Source organism: Herpailurus yagouaroundi, unplaced genomic scaffold (assembly GCF_014898765.1).
Source record: "Herpailurus yagouaroundi ecotype Mexico unplaced genomic scaffold, PumYag 210, whole genome shotgun sequence".
NCBI lineage: Eukaryota > Metazoa > Chordata > Mammalia > Carnivora > Felidae > Herpailurus > Herpailurus yagouaroundi.
The window spans coordinates 28,826,392-28,849,547 of NW_024412441.1; the positions used below are offsets into that span (position 1 = coordinate 28,826,392).

The 23,156-nt window shown below is 45.6% G+C and overlaps 1 protein-coding gene across 1 annotated transcript in view; it reads left to right on the forward strand.

Moving 5' to 3' along the window:
- Positions 1-23,156, forward strand: part of SH3RF3 (SH3 domain containing ring finger 3) — a 195,919-nt gene that overhangs the window by 157,607 nt on the left and 15,156 nt on the right. The window lies entirely within an intron of this gene.

The window sequence follows — 23,156 nt, forward strand, 5'->3', positions numbered from 1 at the left end:
CCTATAGTTTTCTTGTATATTTTTAAATCTAGTTTTGTTATTTGGATAATGCTGGTCTTGAAGAATGTGAAAATATCCCCTTGGGAAATATCCCCTCTGCTTCTATCTTCTGGAAGAAATGGTAGTGAATTGATATAGTGCTTCCTTAAACGTTTGGCAGAATTCACCAATGAGCCCATCTGGGCTGGTTCTTTCTGTTTTGGAAGGTTACCAATGAATGATTCAATCACTTTAATAGGTGTAGGCCTATTCAGATTGTCTGTTTCTTCTTGGGTAAGTTTTAGCATATTGTGTCTTTTAAGGAGTTGGTTCATCTCTTGTAAGCATAAAAGGATTCATAATATTTCCTTATTACTTTGTGATGTCCACAGGATCTGTAGTGATATCCCCTCTTTCATTTCTGACATTAGTATTTTGTGTCTTCTCTTCTTTTCTTAGTTTGCTCAGCCAGGGGCCTATCAATTTCCTATTTTCAATTTCACTGATTTCTGCTCTATATTTTTTAAATTTCTTTTCTTCTGCTTACTTTGAATTCAATTTGTTCTTCTTTTTCTAGTTTCCTAAGGTAGAAGCTTAGATTATTGATTTTATTTTCAATTTTTATTTTATTTATTTTTATTTCTTGAGAGAGCCTGAGCACACTTGCATGTGTGCAAGCAGGTGACGGAAAGAGGAAGATGGAGGGAGAGAACCTTAAGTAGGCTCCGTGCTCAGCACGGAGCCCAACACAGGGTTTGATCTCCTGACAATGAGATCATGACCTGAGCCAAAATCAAGAGTCAGATGTTTAAGTGACTGAGCCACCTAGGTGCACCTAGATTTTAGATCTTCTTTTCTAATATGTGCAATCAATGCTATAAATTTCCCTCTAAGCCCTGCTGTCACTAAATCCCACAAATTTTGATAAGTTATAATTTAATTTTCATTTAATGAAAATATTTTTAAATTTCTCTTGAGATTTCTTTGACCTGTGTTTTGTTTAGAAGTGAGTTGCTTAATCTCCAAGTATTTGGGGATTTTCCAGTTATCTTTCTGTTATTAATTTCTACTTTAATTTCATTGTGGTCTGAGAGCAGACATTGTATGATTTTTATTTTAAGTTCGTTCAGGTGTGTTTTAGAGCCCAGAATGTGATCTGTTTTCGTGAATGTTCCATGTGAGCTTAAAAGGAATGTATATTCTGCTGTTGTTGGATGAAGTAGTCTATAGATATCCATTAGATCCAGTTGATGGATGATGGTGTTGAATTCAACTGTGTCCTTACTGATTTTCTGCATGCTGGGTCTGTCAGTTACTGATAGGGGTGTATGGAAGTTTCTAACTAAAGACTGTTCAAAATCTAGATAAAACAAATATGGATCACAAAACGATCCTAACGCAGTGGGCCTCGCAACACCCTAGACATTTATTTATCCCAGAATTGTTTCATGAGTACTATGTCTCAGGTGTGTTTCTGGGCATCAGGACCCAGTGGTGAACAAGGCAAGCAAGGTCATTGCCCTTCTGGAGTTGACGTCGTGGCAGGGGAAAGATAAACATGTAAGAAAAGAATTAACAAATATCCTTACAGGTCCTTTAAGCAGAATGACGAGAAATAAGCTGGGTAACAGGGGAGGGGTATGGTGTTTTAGACAGAAGCCTACGTTAAGAAAGGAGGCAGCCAGGCAAGGGAGAAGAGTGTGTTTAGACCAGGAGACTGCAAGAACCAGGGACCTGAGGATGAGTGTGGCATATTTGAAGAAGGCCAGAAAGACTAGTGTGGCCAGAACCAGGTGAATGGGAGGTAACAGTGGTACAGGAGATCAGTAGGCTATCTAAGGAGACCTCAGGAACCACAGTGGGGAATCTGGATCCTAATGGAAATTCAGGACTGAGTACTTTGGTGATTTTGAACTTGAGAGGGTTACAGTCTTATGTATGCTTTTCGAAAGATCAGTGGGTCCACTGGGGGAGGTAGGCGGTGATGCAAGTAGGTAAAGGTCTCAGAGAAAGATGAAGGCAGTGTGGAACAGGATAGACTCTTTTTGTTCTGCTATGGGATGTAAATATTACATTACTGTTAAAGATGGAGAAAAGAGAGGTAGCAAGGTAAGTGGCTTGACCATAGAGACTAGAAAGTTATTTTGTAATGAAGACAAGGCTAGAATTTTTTCTACAGGACTTATGTTTAGGTAGAAACTAACTCCTGTGTGTGTGTGTGCGTGTGTGTGTGTGTGTGTGTGTGTGTGTGTGTGTACACATAAGTATTCATTTTCAGTAAGTGAGGGAGAGAGAGGCAGGGTATTTCAAGGATTAGACAGGGAACTCTCATCTGCTGCTGGTGGAAATATAAAATGGTACCCAGCCATTCTACCCCTAGGTATTTACTCAAGAGAGATGGAAACATGGGCTTTACAAAGACTACTACATGAGCATTCATAGCAGCTTTATTTTTAACAACTCTAAACTGGAATCAACCTGAATGTCAATCAACTGCTGAATAGGGGAACAACTTGGTGCAGCCATACAATGGATATTAAATCAGCAATAAAAACAAATGAGCTATTGATACACACAGTGATATAGATGAATCACAAGATCATTAAAGAAGCAAGATAGAAAAAAACACATATTGGATAATTTCATTTATATAAAAGTTTAAAAAATGCAAACTAATTTTTAGTGACAGAAAGCAGATCAGCGGTTTCCTGGGGCCAGGGGCTAAGCAAACAAAGGACTAGAGAGGGGCATGAGCAAACATTTAGGGGTAATGGGAGCACATGTTACCCTGATTGTGGTGATGTTTCACAGGTGTATGTATATGTCAAAATTTATCCAAGTTATTAAAAAAGAGTTAAGACAGCACTCCATTTAAAAACAGAACTTAGTGTATTTTTGTGAAAGTACACATTTTAGAGCCAGAAGAGTGAGCATGATTTTCATATCTGTTTCAGAAACAGTGCATCTAATATGATATACCACGTCCGTTCCTCATCTGACCATTATACAGTCTGTCTTTGTATCCACCATGTGATGGAACAAATCCAAAACATGAGCTTTCTCAACAGCAGATCATTTCTCGTGCAAACCTCGTCTGCTTTGCCATTTGGCTAGAATCACTAATCCAGGTCCCCCAGTCTCAGGACTAGGGCTGATGGATCTGCCACCACCGCAGTTGCTGGCTGCTAAAAGAGGGAAAGAGATGCCTGGAAGGTTTCCCGTGAGCAATTAAGTGTTTCAGCCCAGAAGTGACATGCATCACATTTGCTCACAAATTTTCCCACAACTCATTGCTCAGAACTAGACACGTGGCCCCACCCAATCCCGAAGGGGCCAGGAAGGAAAATGTTACCACCTGCCTGGAAAGCAGAGAGCACAAAAGATTACCTCACAAAATAACAAAGAAACAGAATTCAAAGCTGTTTCCTCTGGTGACCCTAACCCTCTATGGCTGTGATCCTGGCACTTTCTTCCCCCTTAGGGGTGGCCTCCTGAACTACCAGATGCATGTAACTTTCAAGGCATTCTAAAACTACTGGCAATTTGTCTTATATGTCTTGCTCGGGGGGCTCAGAGAGCAGATCAGGAGTGACCTGTGCCTTTACTCAGAAGCACATCTGAACGGCCTCCAGCAGTTGCTTATGTGTGAATTTGGGGACAGACACTTGTCCACTGTGACTGTAGACAGTCTCATTTGTGTTTCCATGGAGTATCTGTGCCTAGACAACAAGGGTTCTGAAAGCATTTTGTGGAAGTGTAAGCATCAGAATGAACCCGTGAGCAGATATATGAATTATTCTGCTAGGTGAACTTACTTAATGCTGTTAATTTTAATGTTAGAGAGTCCCATATTAGGTGGTTATTGTAGCTGAGCCCTTGCTGGCAATAGGCAGTCTTCAGAACTGTCTTCTAGTTAGTCAAGGCAAATCCACATTCTCACACATTAGGAGTCTTCCTGTCTCATCTGGCATGGGAGGGCCATGTCTGACAGGCTAATGACTTCCCTTCATCAAAGAATCCAGGGACTTTACCACAGAAAACAAAATATGCTTCCTTTGGGATGACTTACCTCCTCATCAGTGAATGGAGGATTTGAAAGGGAGCCCTGCAAAGCCCTCTCCAGCTCCAAGGATAGGAGCTGTGAACCCAGGAATGTGTTTTCAATTGACTCTCACCTAGTCACATCCCATCTGTAAGATCACTTTTTCCAGAGCTTTGCTGAATCCCCACAAGAAATCCCTGGAAAACACCTTATCAATATGTGGCTCCAGAATTCACTGTTTTCCTCATTACAAATCTGGGGAGACACTGCCCACCTTTAGTGCAGTTTCCCTCGGGCCATTCATTTATTTTTTCATCCATCGACAACAAACTACTTGTGGAGCTATGCTGCCATGAGCCCTGGCTCTGTGCTCCAGGCCCAGAGCTGAACAAGGGAGTCTAGAGGAGACATACCTTTGCACAGGCAGCCTCACCGAGCTGTGTGGACTGATCTGATAGTGCACGTACGGGGCTCCATGGAAACCCAGAGCAGAGCCCCCATCTGTAGGGCGGGAGGGCAGACATGTAGGCAAAATGGCTGGAAGAGGAGGCTCTGAGCTGTCTCCCCTGCTCCATAGGCTGTAGCTTAGGGACACCCTTTGCAGAGAAGTCTTTATTCTAATAAGGAGAAGCTCAGAGCAAGTAAAGGATACTATTTCACTCCTCTTTGCTGATTATAAGAAAACACTTGAGGTGGGGTAGTAACAGCACCCATCCTAGAATTAGCCCGTGTGGGGCCAGGGTCTTTGACTGCCTTCCTCATCCACCCAAGCACCCATTGGTGCTTGGAGGCCAATGCTTGGAACTTTGTGGGGGCAGTGCTGCTTTCTGAGTCACCTGTTCCAGGACACATGCTGGGATGGGTCTTCTTTTTCCACAGACTCCCCACCCCCCACTCCACCTCAGCTTCCACATCCACAATAGGAAACAGTGCCCAGAGTTAAATCAGAAGATAAACTAACCCACAGTGCATGACTAACTTAATCCTGCCCTTCCGCATGATGCACTTCTTACTAAACTGTTCCCACATTCTCCTTTGCTAAGACTCCTCAGCCACAGGTGAAGTAGAAGCTTGGCAACTCTCCGGGAGTTAGGCCTGTGTGGACAGTTGGTCTGGGAGGTGAGCCATGTTCTTCCACAATGAGACCAGTAATTCAGGCAAGAGCAGAGCGGTGGGCCCCCGGGACAGATGGACTTGTAGAACTGAGTACACCTGCATTCTGCCAACTTCTCCCAGATTTCCTTTTCTAATCATTTTAGTGTAATAATAACAGCCACACATGGCCTCATGACAGTGGCTCCTTAGAGGAAGTTAGTAGCTTTTGCCAACTGAAGACTGGACGTGGAAGAGAGCCCAGATTTGGGCCCCTGCTCAGGGAGGTTCTGCCTGGCCAGGGCCTGGCTGCTCCCAGTGGGGCAGTGGCAGGGTAGTGTCAGGGAGGTAGCAGGAGAGGACTCCTGCCAGCAGGCCTCTGACCCCTTCCTCATCTGCATCTCTGAGGGTAGTCCCTGACAGGGTGTGCATCTCACATTTCCTGGAAGCAGTCTGTCTTAAGAAGCACACAGATACAGGAAGGAAATTCAGATCATCCTGTAGAGCTTGCCTGTCAGTGCCAGGATGCTGTCACCAATGGTCAGCACTAATGGCAGTAATAGCTTTGACTCATAACTGAGCCTCAGAAATCCTGCATCCCCTTGATGAAGCATGCTGCTACTTCCACACATAACTGACCACCCTGCTGCTGCCTTTCAGGCTGGGCAAAGTTATTTCTATCCCTCTGTTTTGTTTAAAAACAATTCAGAAAGCACATGAGCTTGGCATACCTGAGTAAATAATAAAGTGTTTCATCTTTCTTGTTCCATTCCAGAAATCTTTCAGAAGGATGCCAGATTTTACAGAGATCTCATCCAAATTCATTTTATGTAATCTAATAATTTTGATAGTTCTGTAATGGTTCTGTAGAAAATGAGCCAGAGGCCTGTTGGAAATCCAAATGTGAGGCAAAGCTGTCCTAACAGGACAAAACCACAGCATAGCCTAGATGTCCTAGAGCAAGCAGGGCTGTTCCAGTTTCCTGTCCCTGCCCATCTGCCTTTTGGCCTGATCTCCTAAAGCAATTTTAAAGAAAGGAATGTGACGCTATAAATTCTACTGAGTTAAAGGTCCCTTCCTACTTCTGTGAAGAGATTATGGCATTGGATGAGGTGTCAAAGGCTCAGGGTCACACGTTGCTGCAGCTTCTCAGGTGCTGAGTCCAGAAGAATCTGTAAAGAACTGCAGCCTCAGCATTGTGTCCCCCCCTCATTTAACTATATTAAACCCAGTGAACTCTGTCTCCACTCTGCAATAGTTTGCCTCAGGAGAACAACTGCTTGCCTGGAAGTATGAGTGCTACCCAGAGGTCTGGTCTGGTCCCTGTTCTGCATCCAGGTTCCCCCAAGGACTTGGCCCTGCCTATGCCTGGGCCTCCCCTTTGGCCATGAGAGCAACTGCACACTGGGCCTGTGGCCGCTTATCAAGTGTAGGCTGGCTCCACATTCCAGATATGGGGTGCTCTGGGGGCACCGCCAGCATTCAGCACTGGATACAGGGTGAATATGATGAGCTTTGTGCCCTTGTGGTTCTTTGTAGGGGGAGTTAAAAGCAGTGAGTATAGAGGCCAAAGAGGACCTTAAACAAGAGACATGTGACAGGGCAGAGCAATAAACTCTTCTGAAAGTGCTCATCAGACTTTCAGAGGGGAGATGTTTTCTAAATGGAGCCTAAAAGCATGAATAGGGCTCATGGTGGGGGAGGGAAGGGAGTGCCCACATCCTGCTGCAGCTTCCAGGCCTGTCCATGTACCCCCTACCTTGCCTGCTCCCCCCAACCATGGCCCCCTCTCACTGCTGACCCTGCCCCAGGGTGAGCTGGAGTGAGCCTGTCTAAGAGGCTCCCACTGGGCATGCGTGCAGCCTTGTCCTCCTGCAGTCTCTCTCCTGCTGTGTCTCCTACCTGCTCTCTTGTGCTGCTCCCTCTCATCAGCAGAGTTGTCCTTACTCCTAGAGTGACACATCCCCACACATGAATGCAGCCCCCACTTAGGGTCAGAAAGTCCATGTAGATACTCTCTTTCCTTCAAAGGTGCAGGAGACCATGGTCATGGAGTGGGCTGTGGCACTGGGAGAAATGTTCCATGCCTGTTTGGCCTCATCACCTTGGTTTTGGGGTCGTGGCTTGCACTTAAGACACTTGAGACATAGAACGAGGTGCTTGGGGTGGCATTTTTCAGAACTGGCAGGTGTTCAGAAGGTACAGGTGCCAGGGAGGTTGCACAAGAACACATGCGTGTATGCACACAGGTGCAGGCCTGTGACCTCTCCCTGGGGAAGTGGGTATGGGTCCAGCTCTCTGTATCTGTTCTTTCAGATTAAGAAGAGATTGAGTTATGACTTTGATAGTTATGGGTCAGATCAGTTGAAAAAAGAAAGCCCTTGGGCTTCTGTGTGCTCTTTGGCTACAAACATGCTCTGACCACAGATGTTTGCCTACTGATGTCCCAGCAGAGGTCTGGGAGAGGAAGGGGGCCCTTTCCACTATGGACGTGGCACCCTGTTGAAGGGAAACATGGGCATGACCAAGAATAGGGCACATCCCTCTGGGAACACGTGGCAGTAATGTGTGAGGCCCACATCAGCCTGGGGGTGGAGTTACAGTCAGAATAGCACCAAGGCTCACAGCCACACCTGTGTGTGTGTATATTGTCTTCAGAACCATGGGCCACCTGCTGGAAGGGGGCCACACATGGAAACCAGGAGGCAAGGAAGCTTCTTATTGGCCTTCCTTGGGCAGCATCAGGGCCAGGCCCTGTCCACTGTCCAAAATGCCACAGATACTTCTTTGCATCACAGCATACTGGGGGCAATACTGATGGCTCTGGAGGTCTGCCATCCCTAATGCTTTAAGATGGGAGCATAAGTGTGCCCTCTTGGCTGGAGAATTTAGCAACCTTCCAGGAGCCAGCTTCACCCTGCCCACTTGAGCACCAGGAAGGGCAGCAATCCCCTCCCCAGATCACAGAAGCTGAAATAGTACCTTTCAGTGTTATCTGTGAATCTCCAAGTGCTTGTGGATCATCCTGTCTACCAAACACACTCCTCATCATCCCTCCACCTCCTAGCTCCCCAAACCAAACCCACACAACATGGCAGCTGGCCCTGCTTCCTCCCAAGAGCTGGTCCAAGCTCAGTTCCTGCAGCTGCCTGGATCTCAGATCCAAAGCACAGAGAGGAGTGTGATGCTGAGTGGCAACCAGGGTACAGCCAGCCCACAGCCAGCGTCTGCATTCATTCTCCCACAATGGCTGTCAGCAAGGGACAGGGACAGACCCTCAGGGAGAGCCTGCCATCTGCCATATCAACAAAGGCTTTGCAGCCTTCACATTCTTTGCGCCAGACAATTCTTTATTGTGGGGACTTTCATGTGCATTGTGGGTGTTGAGCAGCACCCCTGGTTTCTACCCACTAGATCCCAGTAGCATGATGTACCCCAGTTGTGACAACCAGAAATTTCCCCCATGTCTCCTGGGGAACAGAATCTTCCCTAGTTGAGAACCACTGGTATATAAACTAGCAGTGTGCCTAGAACCACAAATCAAGGGTTGGACTACTGGGGCCCAGGCCTGGCTCTGCCCCCTTGGTTATGTTGATATTGTCCTGGCAACTCATTATCTTTCCAAATCTTCAGAATCCTTTCTTCATTTTCAAGAGTCTTAGGCCTATCAAAAACATTACTGCAGTAATATTTAGCGTATTAAAACTTATTCATCATGGTTAACTGAAACATATGCCTGATGATAACGTTCCCATTAAGCAGGATGAATTCATTCTGGACATCTCCTGTATAACCTTGTACCTGTGGTCATCAATATTATGTTGTACACAGTTCTGTACTGGATACTTAAAATTTTTGTTAAGAGGGTACAGTGTTAAGTGTTATTATCAAGATAAAATTAAATTTTTAAAAATTTAACTTATTAGCATAGTGAAGGCTCAAGAATATCCTAGCCTAGTCAAGAAGCCTGTTGTTTCCTTTGCTTTGCCCACACCAGACCTGCTAACGTCCTACAGTGTGACATTCATAAGGGACACCAGCGGTGCTGGCACAGTGCCTCTTGGGATTGGGTGAAGATCAAATATCACATGCATGTGAAGATCACATTCATGTGAGCCTTTAATTGTGCCACAGCCCCAAGATGAGGTACCCATACTCAGACCATCTTACACTCTTCAAACAGGTCTTACAATGAGATGTGATATACAAAACATTTGAACTTTCTTGTCAAGCTGGGATCTACTATGTCAAGGACTAAGAGATACTGGTCTTTTGGATGCTCTCTTAAAGTGCCCTTGGCCTCTTAATGAGCCTCAACAGGTGATTATGAAGACATTGACCCTGAATGGCCATAACCTTGGTGAACACTGGAAATTTTTGAAGCTTACACTTCCTTCCCCCTGAGCAGAGGACTCTCTGGTTGTATAAATCTTACATCAGATTATGACTGTTAGAAACTGACCCAGAGAAGAGAAAATTTCTCCTCACATCTCTACAAAGGCACAGCCTTCACCTCCAAAGACCATGTCATCTCTGCCCTCCAAAGAAGAAACAACAAGCCATATGCAGTCAGCTGCATGTCACCGAATCCTGAAGTCCCTAAAAGCAGTGCAATAGATCAGAGAGTCCTTCTCCCAACCAGACATGTGTGGGTAGGAGAGAGCTACCCTCTACTTGAGGTGTCTCCCAGCAGTAGATAGGGATTTGAAGTGATTAGCTCATAGCCCCATAGAATCCTCTCTTCAGTGTAGACCTGCACAAAGGAGATCTCTCCCCTGCTGCAAGGTCCCTGCATGTCTGCCTCCTCACACCCCCCACCCAGCTAATGAAATACCACTTGAGTGATTATACGGTTTAGAGAGGCCCTTGGGGAAAAGGTCCCCTGAGCATCCTGTCCACTGACAGTGACAAAAGGGCCCACCAAAGGCTCTAAGCAAGCTGAGCAGTGTCTTTACAGAGGAAAATGAGCTGCCAGGTTGGAGGCAGAATTTTGGGCAAGCAATTTAAATGCTTTTATGCCCTCACAATCTTGTTAAGTTTCACCTTCTATCTATTTTTTATTTCTTCTCTCTTTCTTGGCTTCTGTAAAGTCACCTATTTAATATATTCACACTTGCATGAATTGAATTCTGTGGGCTGTGTAAAACAATGCATCCTCTGGGTAAAACCCTTCTACCCAAATTCTTAGTTATGCTTGGAAATCCAAACTTCTGAACACCCCATCTTGTTGGTTTTTATGACCCTGCTATTTGGTTTGACTGTATTAGGTTATCTAGAGCTCTTGATATTTCCAGTAAAAATATATTGAAGTTCAGATCTTGGCATCTTTCCTGACAAAATTCTTCTCATCTGTTATTTGGATGCCTGGTTAGCCTTCAATTGTACATGTTTCCAATATTTCTATAACATTTTCCAAAGAAGTCTGCTGGGATATGTTTTAGTCTTTTCATCCCATACTTGTTTATCACAAATGCAGTGTGTGTGTGTGTGTGTGTGTGTGTGTGTGTGTGTGTGTGTGTAGCTCATGTGTGAGATCTTTATACCCAATGATAGCAGTGCCAACACTTTTATTGTTTAGGCGTGGTCTGGACTAGGAAATCTCATGACAGGTCAAAGTGAAATCTGCCCCCAGTTACTCTTGCTACATAGCAAATCACCCCAAAACTCTATGGTGTAAAACAACACTTTGATATTCTTGTCTCATGTTCTGTGGGTCAGGACCTTGGGCAGGTCACACCCATAAGGCTGTCTCTACTCCCCCACATCTGGGACCTCAGCTGAGTGTATGAAGGTTGTGAAGGGTGTACTGGCTGGGACCAGAGCCACCTGCAGGCCTGCTTGCTCAAATGTTTGGCAGTTGATGCTGGCAGTTGAATGGAACCTCTGTGAGGCTGTTCTTCAAACACCAGCTGTGGCCTCCCCATGGTTTCTGTATGTGGGAGAGCTTGGGCTTCTTTGCAGCATGGCGGCTGGGTTCTGAGACTGAGTGCATGACATCTTCATGTCTTGGATCATAAGTGACCTTTCCAGTGTGCTCTGTCAGTGGAGGCTATCACAAGGTCTCCAACACATGGGAATGAGACATGACTCCTATCACTTTATCAAGGGGAGTATTGAAGTCACTTTGCAAGGAAGGTGGGTGGGAGGAGAGACAGTGTTGTGGCCATATTTACAAAATTCAATCTGTTATATCACCCAAGATCTAGCTCTGTGACCTCTCATTCTTTCCTTGCATTCAGCCAGAAAATTAAGTGTCTGTTGTAGCTACCTCCAGCTCATTACTTTTTTTTTAATGTTTGTTTTTGATGGAGGACAAGCAAGGGAGGGGTAGAGAGAGGGGGACAGAAGATCCAAAGAAGGCTATGCACTAACAGGCTGAGAGCAGCAAGCCCAATGTGGGGCTTGAAGTCATGAACCACAAGATCATGACCTGAGCTGAAGTTGGATGCTCAACTGACTGCGCCACCCACATGCTCCCCTACTACTTTTCAATTAAGTGCAAAAATAAATTCTGTTGAATATGTCATCCCATAGAATATTGCTTTCCAGCTCCCAGTGATGTCACTGGCAGAGAAGGCAGTGGCCTGGGGTGCTGGGAGTCCTACCAAACTCTATGGCCCCATCCAAGCCTGCCACCTGTTAGTGCTGGGCACCTACACACGCTCCCCTGCCTCCTCATTTTTCAGTTGAAATAGATCATGAGTTTCTTAATATTAGGAAGACGGGCATGGGCTGCTTTGAGAACCTGATACCCCCTGTAGCTTGGGCCAAACATGTCATCACAACCTATAGGAAGGGTGACTTCAGCATTGCTACCTGTGAATACCATTGCTTTAGAAGACTAGATCCTGCACTGTTCCTTTGGCTGAGAGGTGACATTTTCTTTTCCAACATAGTAAACAGCAGCTATGGAGTGACACTTAAGGATCATTCATACCAAGACTTATTCTTGCAGAAAGAAGGTACTGTGTCCAGTATCTGCATGGTACCAAACATCCATGTAGTAACCATACTGACAGTGGTGGTGATGGTGACCACAGGTAAATGTGCATCTCTCAGGTATCAGGCATCTAGCTTATATGGTTTCATTTGGTCCCTATAACAACTCTCTGTGGTAGGTACTACTGTTACCCCATATCTGAGGCACAGAAAATTTAGGTTGCTTGTTCAAGGTGTTATCGTTGGTAAGTAGTAGGAGCTGGAGTGAAGCCAGGTAGTCTGCATCCTGCTCTTTGCTGCCATGCTGCCTTGCTTATTTTCCCCTACTTTGTTCAGTCTTAGTCTGGTATCTTAGCTTCAGAATGAGCATCCCAGTTCCCTATGACCCGTAATTTCCCAGTGCACACCCAACAAGCCTACTCCATGTTTTCCAAGCCATGCACATCCCTCTTTCACTCAGCACCCACCATTGGTGGACTGCACCTGCCCAGGGTGCCATGACCTCAGCTTCACCTACTGTGTGGAGTGACAGTGTCATGGGACCACAATGAAAAAGGTTAAAGTGAGGCCGCCACAGCCCACCAGGCTCTGATCCTCCTTGTTCAGCACCTTAGTGGAGTGCTGTCCTGAGCTGAGCCTGGGACCCTGGGGAAGGCTTTGGTGGCAGTGGGGTGAGAAGAAAGAGAATAGCAAGGAGAGGAACTGAGGATGCCAGTGCTCTGTCCCTGTGATGTGACTCAGCTAACCCACCCAGATCTGCTGTATTAGATCTAGGGATGGCACCCAATATCTGTTACTCAGATAGTTTCACTGTGTGGAGGCTGGTTCATGGAGCTGCAGGACCTGTGGGGTGGTTCAGGCCAGTTCATCCCTGGAGGTGTGTTCAGGGGCAGTATGTAAAGACTGGTTATCATTGGACACTGAGTAATACTCCAGAACTTTAGCCAGGCCCTGGTGCCTGGGGCAGATCAGGGATGGGAAGACCCAGGACAGAGGCCATGGTGATATCAGGAATGAAGGAACAATAAACCCTCCTTCCGTTTACTCATTCACCAAGTGCAATGGGAATGGCAGGTGGTATGACAGGTAGAGAAGGCCTGGGATTCAACATGGAAACCTGGATCCAAAGCCTAATCCCAACCACTTCATCTCTCTGAACTTGAATTTCCTCATCTGTAAATGAGGTGACTATGACCCTTACACAGCTACTGTGTAGAGGACTGTTTTAGATTGAATGTTTATGTCCCCCTAAAATTCATAAGTTAAAGCACTATCCCTCAGTGTGAGATGGAGCTCTTGGTGGGTAATTGGGATTAGATGAGGTCTTGAAGGTGGGGCCCTCATGATGGGGTCAGTGGCCCTAGAAGAAGAGGAAGAGAGAGAGATCTCTCTCTCCACATGGAGAAAGAGCCTGTGGAAAAGCCACATGAGCACACGAGAGGAGGCACTGTCTACAAGCCTGGAAGGGAGTCCTCACCATGCTGGTAGTCTGACCTTGGGCCTTCAGCTTTCAGACTATGAGAAAATAAGTGTGTGTTACTTAAGTCACCCTGTGTATGGCATTTTGTTATGGACAACCTGAGCAAACCCACACAGATTTTGGTACCAGGAAGTGGGATGGTGCTCTTACAAATACCTAAAAATGTGGGTGCAGCAGTGGAACCAGGCAGTGGGCTGAGCCTGGGAGAGTTTTGAGGTACATGCTTAATGGACATTACAGGCAGTTCTGGTAAGGGTTCAGAAAGAAGAGAGGAAAGCAGGAGAGAACGAGCTTCTATTTTCTTAGTTCGTAAATAATCATGAACAGAATGCTGATGGAAATATGAATGTTAAGGAAGTGCATCTTGGGTCTCATATGGAAATGAGGAACATGTTATTGGAAACTGGAAGGAGTACATTTCTTGTTTTAAAGTGGCAAAGAATTTAGCTGAACTGTGTTCTCATGTTCTATAGAAGATAAGACTTTCAAGCCATGATATTGTTGAATAGTTAGTGGAGGAGATTAAGCAAAGTTTTGAAGGCCTGGCTCCTGACTGCTTACAGCAAAATGTAAGAGGAAAGAATAAACTGAAGAAGGAATTGTTAACCAAAAAAGAATCAGAACTTGGATATTTGGAAAATTCTTAGTCTATCCATATTGCAGAAACATGAGAGAGCATGTTCTGAGGAGAATGCAATGGTGAGGCTGAACAATAATTTGATGAAGAGATGACGCCTGTGACTCAGGGAAGTGACCAGCAGTCTCCGCAGAGGCCAGGAGTGGAGATGGGACTATCAGCAAGGACATTGCCACTTTGAACAAATGGGGACAGAGCAAGCAGGATGGAATGAAGGGTGGCTCTAGGACTTCTAAGATCCTACAAGCCCGGACCATGGAGCTATCAGGCTGCAAATATGTGCTATTCTTTGAGGAAAGGGAGGAAGAACCCCTAAGGTGATTCAGAGATCTTTGGGGCCACCACCTCAGTTCCAACATGCAGGTAGCTTCTGACTGAAGCCTTGGAGGTAGGTCTACCAGAGAGGCACTAACCAAACAGGATTATTCTCAAACTTCAGGATCCAGTGGGGTTTGTCTTACTAAGTTTTGGACTTGCTTGTGACCTATCGCCCCTTCTCCCCATTACTCCCATTTGGAATGGGAATGTCTATTTTAGGGCTGTGCCACCACTGTGCTTTGGAGGCCCATGGTGTGTCTGGCTTCACAGGCTCCCAGTCAGAGAAGAACCACAGCTCCACTCTCACTTGTGTCTGATTTGGATGATTATTAAGATAAAACTTTGGACTTTAGACTTTGGAGTGGAAGCCTGAATTAATTAAGACTTTGGGGTCATTGGGATGGAATGAATGAACTTTGTACATGAGAAGGATGTGAATTTTGGCGGGGGGGGGGGGTAAGAGCAGAATGTTATGAACTGAACACCTGTGTCCGCTGCCACCCAAATTCATATGATGAACCCCCAGTGCAGTGGCATTTGGAGATGAGACCTTGGGGGGGGTAATTATTAGATGAGGTCATGAGGGTGAGACCCCATGATGGGATTAGTGGCCTTATAAGAAGAGGCATTGCACCTGCAGTGATGAAAGGCCACATAAGGACTCAGCAAGAAGGTGCCATCCACAGCCAGGATAAGAACCCTCACCAAGAACCTGCCCATGTTGGCACCCCGATCATGGGCTTCCAGCCTCTAGACTATGAGAAAATAAGTTTCTGCTGTTTAAACCACCCAGTCTTTGGTATTTTTTGTAGCAGCTTGAGCCAACTAAGGTACATTAAAATTGAAATAGTATACAAAACACCAAGCATATGGTCAGTGCTCTCCTTGTTCATTTGCTTGGCTTTCTGTCCTGCTCAATAAAACAAGTTGTGGGGATGCTGGTGTCATTGCCAATCTGATGAGAAGGAGATAAGAGAGTGAGAGTCAGACCTGTGAAAAGGGGCAGGACCTGCCACATGAACGAGTGATGAATGAAGAGGTTGGGGGAGGATGAGCACAGGCTGCCTTCATTTGCAAGTTTGGAAAAACAGCCCCCATCCAAGTGTGGACATGACAGTCCTGAGTAGCTGGGGTGCCCTCAGGCTGCTGCCCTCTGTAGAGGAGGACAGGGACAAGTGGCACAGTGCCAGGGTACCAGCCTGTACACTGTGCTGAGAGCACAAGCTCCCAGCACCTCTCTCAGACTCACTCCCTCCATCTTTGCCCCTCAGTCCCCTCAGGTCACTTGGCCACTCAACTGGGCACAGGCATGGGGGACATGATCACCTCTGGCTCTCTCTAATCAGGGCTGGGCAGAGGGAGTCTCCCCAGTTCTCCAGCTCAGAACTTCAGGCATCTTTTGATGGTTTTATTCATGTGATTTCAGTCTTAAAAGAATGTCTAGATGAAGTTGCAGATAAAAGACCTAGAGCTCACTTGAGACTTTGGCACTAGAGATGCTTTCACCGCAGAAGAGAGAATTCAAGAGCCAATCCTGTGTCAAAGCTTCCAGCAAGAGAACATTAAGGAGTGAAGCAAGAAACCGAGTCTAGGAGTGCTTGCACCTGAAGCGAGGGGCAGGGTGGGGGGGTGTGTGGGGGAAGGCGTGGTACTGGCGGGAAGAATCCAGCAGCTGTGCAGAAAGGCAGGATAAGAAGCCATAATACAGGGTGGAGGAGCCCAAGAGAGGGCCTTTCTCAATGGGAGATGAGGAATGTCAGTGCCCTGGACAGGTCAGGTTCAGGGTAACAAGGGGCCCAACCGAGGTGGGTTCATAGCTCTAGTCCCCACCTTATTGTCACTGTATTTATTTACTCTGCTGGGAGCTGGAAAGGGTACCTTGTGCTTTGCACCAAGTGAGCTGAGTGTGAAAAAAAACAAGGAAAAACAACATGGTTAGTGTGGTTTTGTTGCTTGCAGCATTCCTGCCCTAGACCAGAGACCAGGGGGTTCCTTCATGTTTGGAGCCTGGGTGCGCTGTTTCAGGGACTGAGAGGGTATTCTCAGCCTATCATTGAACAAGAGGCTTCCGGAGGATCTGAGACATGTAGCTGGCACTTCAGTCCTATTTGATCTTCCTTTGTGGGTGCATAACCGGATGTGCTGTCGTCATTCCTCTGACCTCAGCCCATGCTACCAGGAAATGAATGCTGGCTGAGGGCCAGATGAATGCATGAACAGTGCTGGCATATACCACCACCATAGCTGAGATTCATGACAGCTATTCCTTGTTGAAAGCCTACTCTGTGCAGGGCGCTCTGCTAGGTGCTTTACCTGCTGTCCTCATTCGGTCCTCCTATCAGTGCTGAGGGTATTGTCAATATCCCATCCTGAAGAAGCAGCCCAGGAGAGCAAAGCGTTGCCTGTGTCACAAGGGTGGTGGGTAACTGGCAACCCTGTATTTCATCATGATGCAGCCCTCATTAGAGTTCTGTAATCATCGCTCTATGTGTGTACTTCAGTGCCCATCTGTGAAGTGACTTAAACACACAAAAACCTCAACAGTGTATTGCAGGGTGGCTCCCACTTATTGGTGCCATATTGGGATTAGTTCTCAGGGCAAAGCAGTTACAGCTGGCATTAAAATTTGGAATCGAGTCCTGGGTTCAAATCCAGATTGTGCAACTTTCTGGTTGATTACCCTGCATCTGTGGTTTAGAATCTCAGAGACTATGTTTTTCTATTGAGCTGTTTTAAGAACCTAAGAGCTAATTATGTCCAAGACTTAGAACAGTGCCTGGTTCATAGTGAGTTCTCGAGAAAGAATTTGCAGTGTAATTAGTTATATATATAATTATGTTGTCCATTTTGCATATGAGCAGTTAAGTGACTTGTTCAAGATCAGTCAACTGATAAATGACAGTGACACCCAGCTCTATCTGTCTCCAAGGCTGTCATGATGTGGCTGAATATCTGCTTGAAGTTCCTAAGGGAGACAGTATCCTCCACTTCAGGAACTCTTTCTTTCCTGCTGCATTGAACTTGGCTGGTCACCTAAAACCACTTGCCAGGCCCAGCTCCTGAGTATTCTTCTTCTGTTTCTGAGTCTGACAAATTGCTGTGATCACAATGCCTGTGGCTCTGCTTCGAAGGACACAAATCCAACCCCTGCTTTTTCTTCTGTCCATTCAGCTCCCTTTTCAGAGTGCGCAGAGCACTGAGCTAAGGCTTCACTTAATGGTTTCAATCCTCAGGAAGGGCAAGAGAAGCAGCATGCTGCAGCAGGCATCCCTCCCATCAAAAACAAAAGCTGGAGAAAGCACAATTAGATTGGCATACTGTTATCTGCTGTTTCCCTTCTTCGTTATTTTCGTGAATCAATTTTCATCTTCGGTCTTTTGTGAGGGCAGCATTTTTGAAGATGTGTTTTAATGTTTAAAATAGCCGATAGCTAAATACACAATTTTTATGTCTCTTTTAATTAGCTTGTTAACTTCTTCCACTTTATTTATGATAGATCTTTAATTCCTCTTCCCTTTCTGAAGACACATTGCATATTTACATTGTTAAAAACCCTTCTCTGCTCTTACAGTAACTGTGTGTTCAGGCATAACCTGAGATGTGCTTTTCCCCATCAAAATTTTAACAGGGCATAGCTTTTAATTACCCTTTCCCCATCTCCAATAGGAAACTTTCCAAACATAAAATTCTAATCAAAAGACTTCTGAGTATAACTTGCTACCTAGGAGCCCATCTCAATATATTAAGATAAGGATGCACCGTGTTCCTTGTTTGACTATCTAGAGGCTCCTTGAAGGCCCCGCACTATTTGTCATGACAAATCCATGCGCATCAGGCCTCTGACCATGTTTTAGTCTCACCAGTTCCTTCCTAAATGTACAGCTTCAGGTCATTGTAACAGCTGTGAGGATTGACACCCCCACTTCTCTGAGCTCTGGCCTTCCCAGAGGCCACATGATTTTCCTGACTGCCCATAGGTTGATGTAGCATCTGAGAATTATTTGACCATCTTCCTAAACTCATTTTGCTTTCTTTGTCTGTTGTGTGAGCCAGAGTTTGCCAGGGCCATGCTCACACAGAGCAGGTTCACTGCTGCAGGGCACATATCCCCCACCTCCTGTCTCCAGCTGGTAGGAGTTGGCATCACCTTCCCTTTAAATGCCCTGTGACTGTCACCATCACTGTCTGTTGCCCCACGGTCCCCACTCAGTCCCCTCACCCATGACCGCAAACTGTTTACCTTGCCAATCCAGAGTCACTCACTCCCCTGCTTCGTGCAGCTCCCAGTGTCTGCCAAGCTGACTTTAGACCCCTCAGCTGGCCCTCTCAGCCACCAAAATGTGCTGTCCCACTTCCTTTCTCATCTCACAGGCACACCTCACCCCTCCTTTTGGCGAGATCTGCCTCACACCTTCTGATCCCTCAGCCAGACCAAATCACCCACCAGTCCACCCCCATCATTATATCCAATCTGCCCAAGCCTCAAGGCCACCCCTACTGTTCCGTCTTATAAGACAATCTTCTCCATAAGCTATAACAAAAATTCTCTCTGGTTCATCACATCACTAGATGTGAACTATTATGTTCAAAGCAATAGGTTGCAGTTTTTTCCTTTATTATGTTCCCCCTCTTAAACTAAAAAAAAATACACATTTGACTTAATGACTCAAATATGAAAGCGTCTCACAAAAGCCCAGATCCTCCTTCCTATGCCTGATCATCCCTGTTAATAACTGATATTAACAGTCTGGAGGAATATCTCTATGCTTTTCTCAGAGAGTCTTCAGATGCTCCCAGGTCACTGAGTGTTGACACAAGATCTGAACATGACCCATGACCTATGACCATTGTTGCCTGGATCTCAGTTCATGCAAATGCAGAGTGAAAAGGTGTGATTATGTTTGATCTTTTGTTCTCAAAGGTAAAGAGTTCTCAACTGCCCCTTTGACTTTGAACAGAGCATGTACTCATCCACAGGCACAAACATTTGGGGATTTTTCAGGCTGAGGTTTTTCCAGATTATCAGGGCTAAGCAATCAATTCTGAGTCTATGTGCTACCCACCGTATGTAGTCCAGTGTTCTGTGTGTGCCCGACCAGTGATTGTAAATGTTGCCCTAAGCAAAAAAGAGTTAAGAAGGTAAGTCTGTTTGAGAGGAACTGTGGCCACCTTCTTTAGCATACATTAACAAAAGAGACAACCTGATTTAAAAAAAATGTGGCACAATAGGTCACGTTTACATGTTTACTTCATTCTAATGAAATGAATTGTATCTCTGAAAATTTTAACATCACATTTATAAATCAAATTTATAAAAGCCCTTGGCTTCTTATAATTTCACAGAGAATTTTCCATAATTTTGGTTGACTCTTAACTCCCAGCAGTTCTTAATTTAAGCTTTAGATTTCTTTTTCCTTTTGCCAAGTTTTTACATTGATGTTCTATAAAACAATTAAGGCCCCTAGGGAGACCCCTATTTTTATCATAACAGAAAAACTATTATTCTATTATGTAAAATGTTTTATAGTTTTCCTATAATGAATGAACACCTTCAAATATGTCTCTTTTTTTAATATTAGGTTACCAAATGGTTCTTTTAAAGTAAGGTATGACTTTATTTTAGTGTGTGTGTATATGTATGTGTTTGTGTGTGTGTGTGTGTGTGTGTGTACACACAATTTTTTTTAATGTTTATTTTTGAGAGAGAGACAGAGACAGAACATGAGCAGGGAGGGAAAGAGAGAGAAGGAGACACAGAATCTGAAGCAGGCTCCAGGCTCCTGGCTGTCAGCATAGAGCCCAATGCAGGGCTCGAACTCACCAACCATGAGACCATGACCTGAGCCAAAGTCGGATGTTTAACTGACTGAGCCACCCAGGCACTGCATCACACATACGTTTTTTAATATAACTCATAAGCTCTTCTATAACATGACTGTGCTCTGTTTATATGCTGAGGGAGGCTTTTCAAAAGTACTTGTGTATCTTGAGAGCCAGCACTTCTGTAATAGCCTCATCTGGTGCCTGCAGTCCTTGGCTTGAGCCTCTGCCTGATGTGACCTGCCTTGCTTGCTGAACCTCTACTCATTCACTAGCCCTTGCCACTCAAAGTACAGCTGGGGAGGCCGACCCCACCTGGGAGCTGGTGGACAGCTCAGACCCTCAGATCAGAATCAGCACATCAATCCACACCAATATTCCAAACACAGCTTTAAAACCCATGCAAGTCCCCTGGACTGGGAATTTAGTAGGTGCTCAGTGAACCTATTTCCTTGTTTTGTCACCTTCCCATGCAGCTGGTCCCTTCTCTGGGTTTTTACAGCACTATCTGTAGTCTTCTGAAATCATTAACAGGTTGACACATGACCGTTGGCTTATAATTGATCCCTTCCTGGGTTCTGGATCAGAATCACTTTTTTTGCCCCCATATCAGACCTGCTGAATTAGAATCTTTGAGAGTGGGGCTAACATTTACATTCTATCCAACTCTCTGGTTGATTCTTTGTACCTAAAGTTGGAGAGCCAAGAGACCCTGTGTTGGCCTGTGGAGATCTCTCAAGGCAATCTGAGGGTTAACAGTGACACAACTGCCTCAGGTGGAAGTGAAATGGATTTTATTCCTTAACAAAAATGTACTGTGAGCTAACTAGGTTGTAGGTGTTTTGCAAAAACCTAAAAATAGCACATCATATAAACACGCCATAAAAACAGCCACACAATCAAGTATTTGTAACATGCATTCAGAGTTTAAAAAGCACTCTTCCATTTGTCATCTTAACAACTTGGTGTCGGTGGAATCAGGACTCAGAGCTAGGTATTCATGCACCAGCCTGGGCTGCCCCTGTGCTCCTATCCTGTTCCATTGACAGAGGAAGAGGAGGCAGACAGCAAGAGCAGGTTGTCTGCATGGGGAGCTGTGAACGGCCTCACAGAGGACAAGCAGTAAGTAGCTTATCACTCATTTGGGGAGAAGACAGAAGATGAGAGGGAGGCAGGCATTTTGTTCCCACAGTTCAGACTGGAGGACCCCCACAAGGCTGAAATGGCTGCACCATGGCCATTCAGAGCAACCTAGGGATGGAAAGTGACCCTCCTCAGGAGAGGGGAATTTAGGCCACAGATGGAGACAGCAGAATGCTGACACAAAGTTGTGTAGGAAAGCAGTGACTCCTCTAAAACATACCTAAAATGAGCTCCAAAAATATAAAGGGGATACCATTCTCTGCATCTCACTGGGCTCATAAAAGTCCCTAATTTAGTCCTGGTCCCTGGAGAAACCCCAACAAACCCATCGTTCTTTGATAAACTTTTAGCCCACATTAACCCGAAATTGTATCCTCTAAAACCTCTTATTGTCCAATGGTGTTGCCCCTAAATTGATTGGTGAGCCTTTTCCCACCACCTTCAAAGTGCCCATTAGCTGATTCTAACATACATCACCCAGAATAGGGCAGCCACCAGGGGAAGGGCTTGGAATATCTACATCCATATTCCATGACTTCTGTGTGCATGATAGTTCAACAAATTTTACAGCAACTTGTAGTAACTGGATCCTGAAGGCATTAGCAGAATTCTGTCATGGACAGCAAAGGAGAGGGTATTCCAGTCATGACATAAGTATTTGCCAAAGTCAAATTAAGAAAGTGATCAGTCATACTTAATCCTGGAAAACTGAGACAGGAAAATTATCCATCACATTCATGCACCTCTTTCCAAACCACAGCTAAGGCTGGATTTCCATGCAAACATGCTAAGCAGACCAGTGGCTTTATCTTCCCCTCACAACACACCCTACTGTGGCACAGCCTGTGGCTCCAGGGCTTTCTGTCCTGTGTCTTGCAACAGAGTGTTTGTTGATCAGACCTCTTCTTTGCTCATGAGGCAGGACACCACCATATGGACCACAAGAGCTGTCATGCTGGCTGACAACTGGGCCCTGGTCAGTTCCTTTTATCTTTTTAACCTGCTGGGATGTCCCAAGAAGGGCCATGGTTTCACTCCTGAAACTTTTTTTTTTTTTTTACATTTATTTAATTTTTGAGAGACAGAGACAGAGCACTAGCCGAGAGGGACAGAGAGAGAGGGAGACACAGAATCCGAAGCAGGCTCCAGGCTCTGAGCTGTCAGCACAGAGCCCGACGTGGGGCTCAAACCCACAAACCATGAGATCATGACCTGAGCCGAAGTCAGATGCTCAACTGAGCCACCCAGGCACCCTTTACCCCTGAAACTTCTAACAGGAGGTTCCCTACCGGCCCTGGGCACGTCCTCATTCTATCTCCTTCCACCTTTAATTCATATGTAGAAGAGGCCAGGGACACTAGCTCTGAATATAGGTGAGGTAGGTGGATATGGTGCAGCCAACACTTGTCCCAGGGGCATGGGGACAGTCACTCTGAAAACGCTTTCCCACATGGAGCCCCTTTGACCGGGACACTGGCCACATCTTGCACGCAGGTGCTCCCCCACTGGGCACGTGCACCCTGACTTATGGATTGTTGGCAGGACCAGCCGACACTCCAGCATCATGGCCCAGAGGGGCTGTCCCTGCACTGTCGAATTGCTCCACACATGTTTGCTGGCCGAGTGTCCAGGCTTCACACTCTGGTTCCAGAAGACTACATGGCCTGATGCCAGGGCTGGCCTGCACCCTTCCCTATGATCTCTAT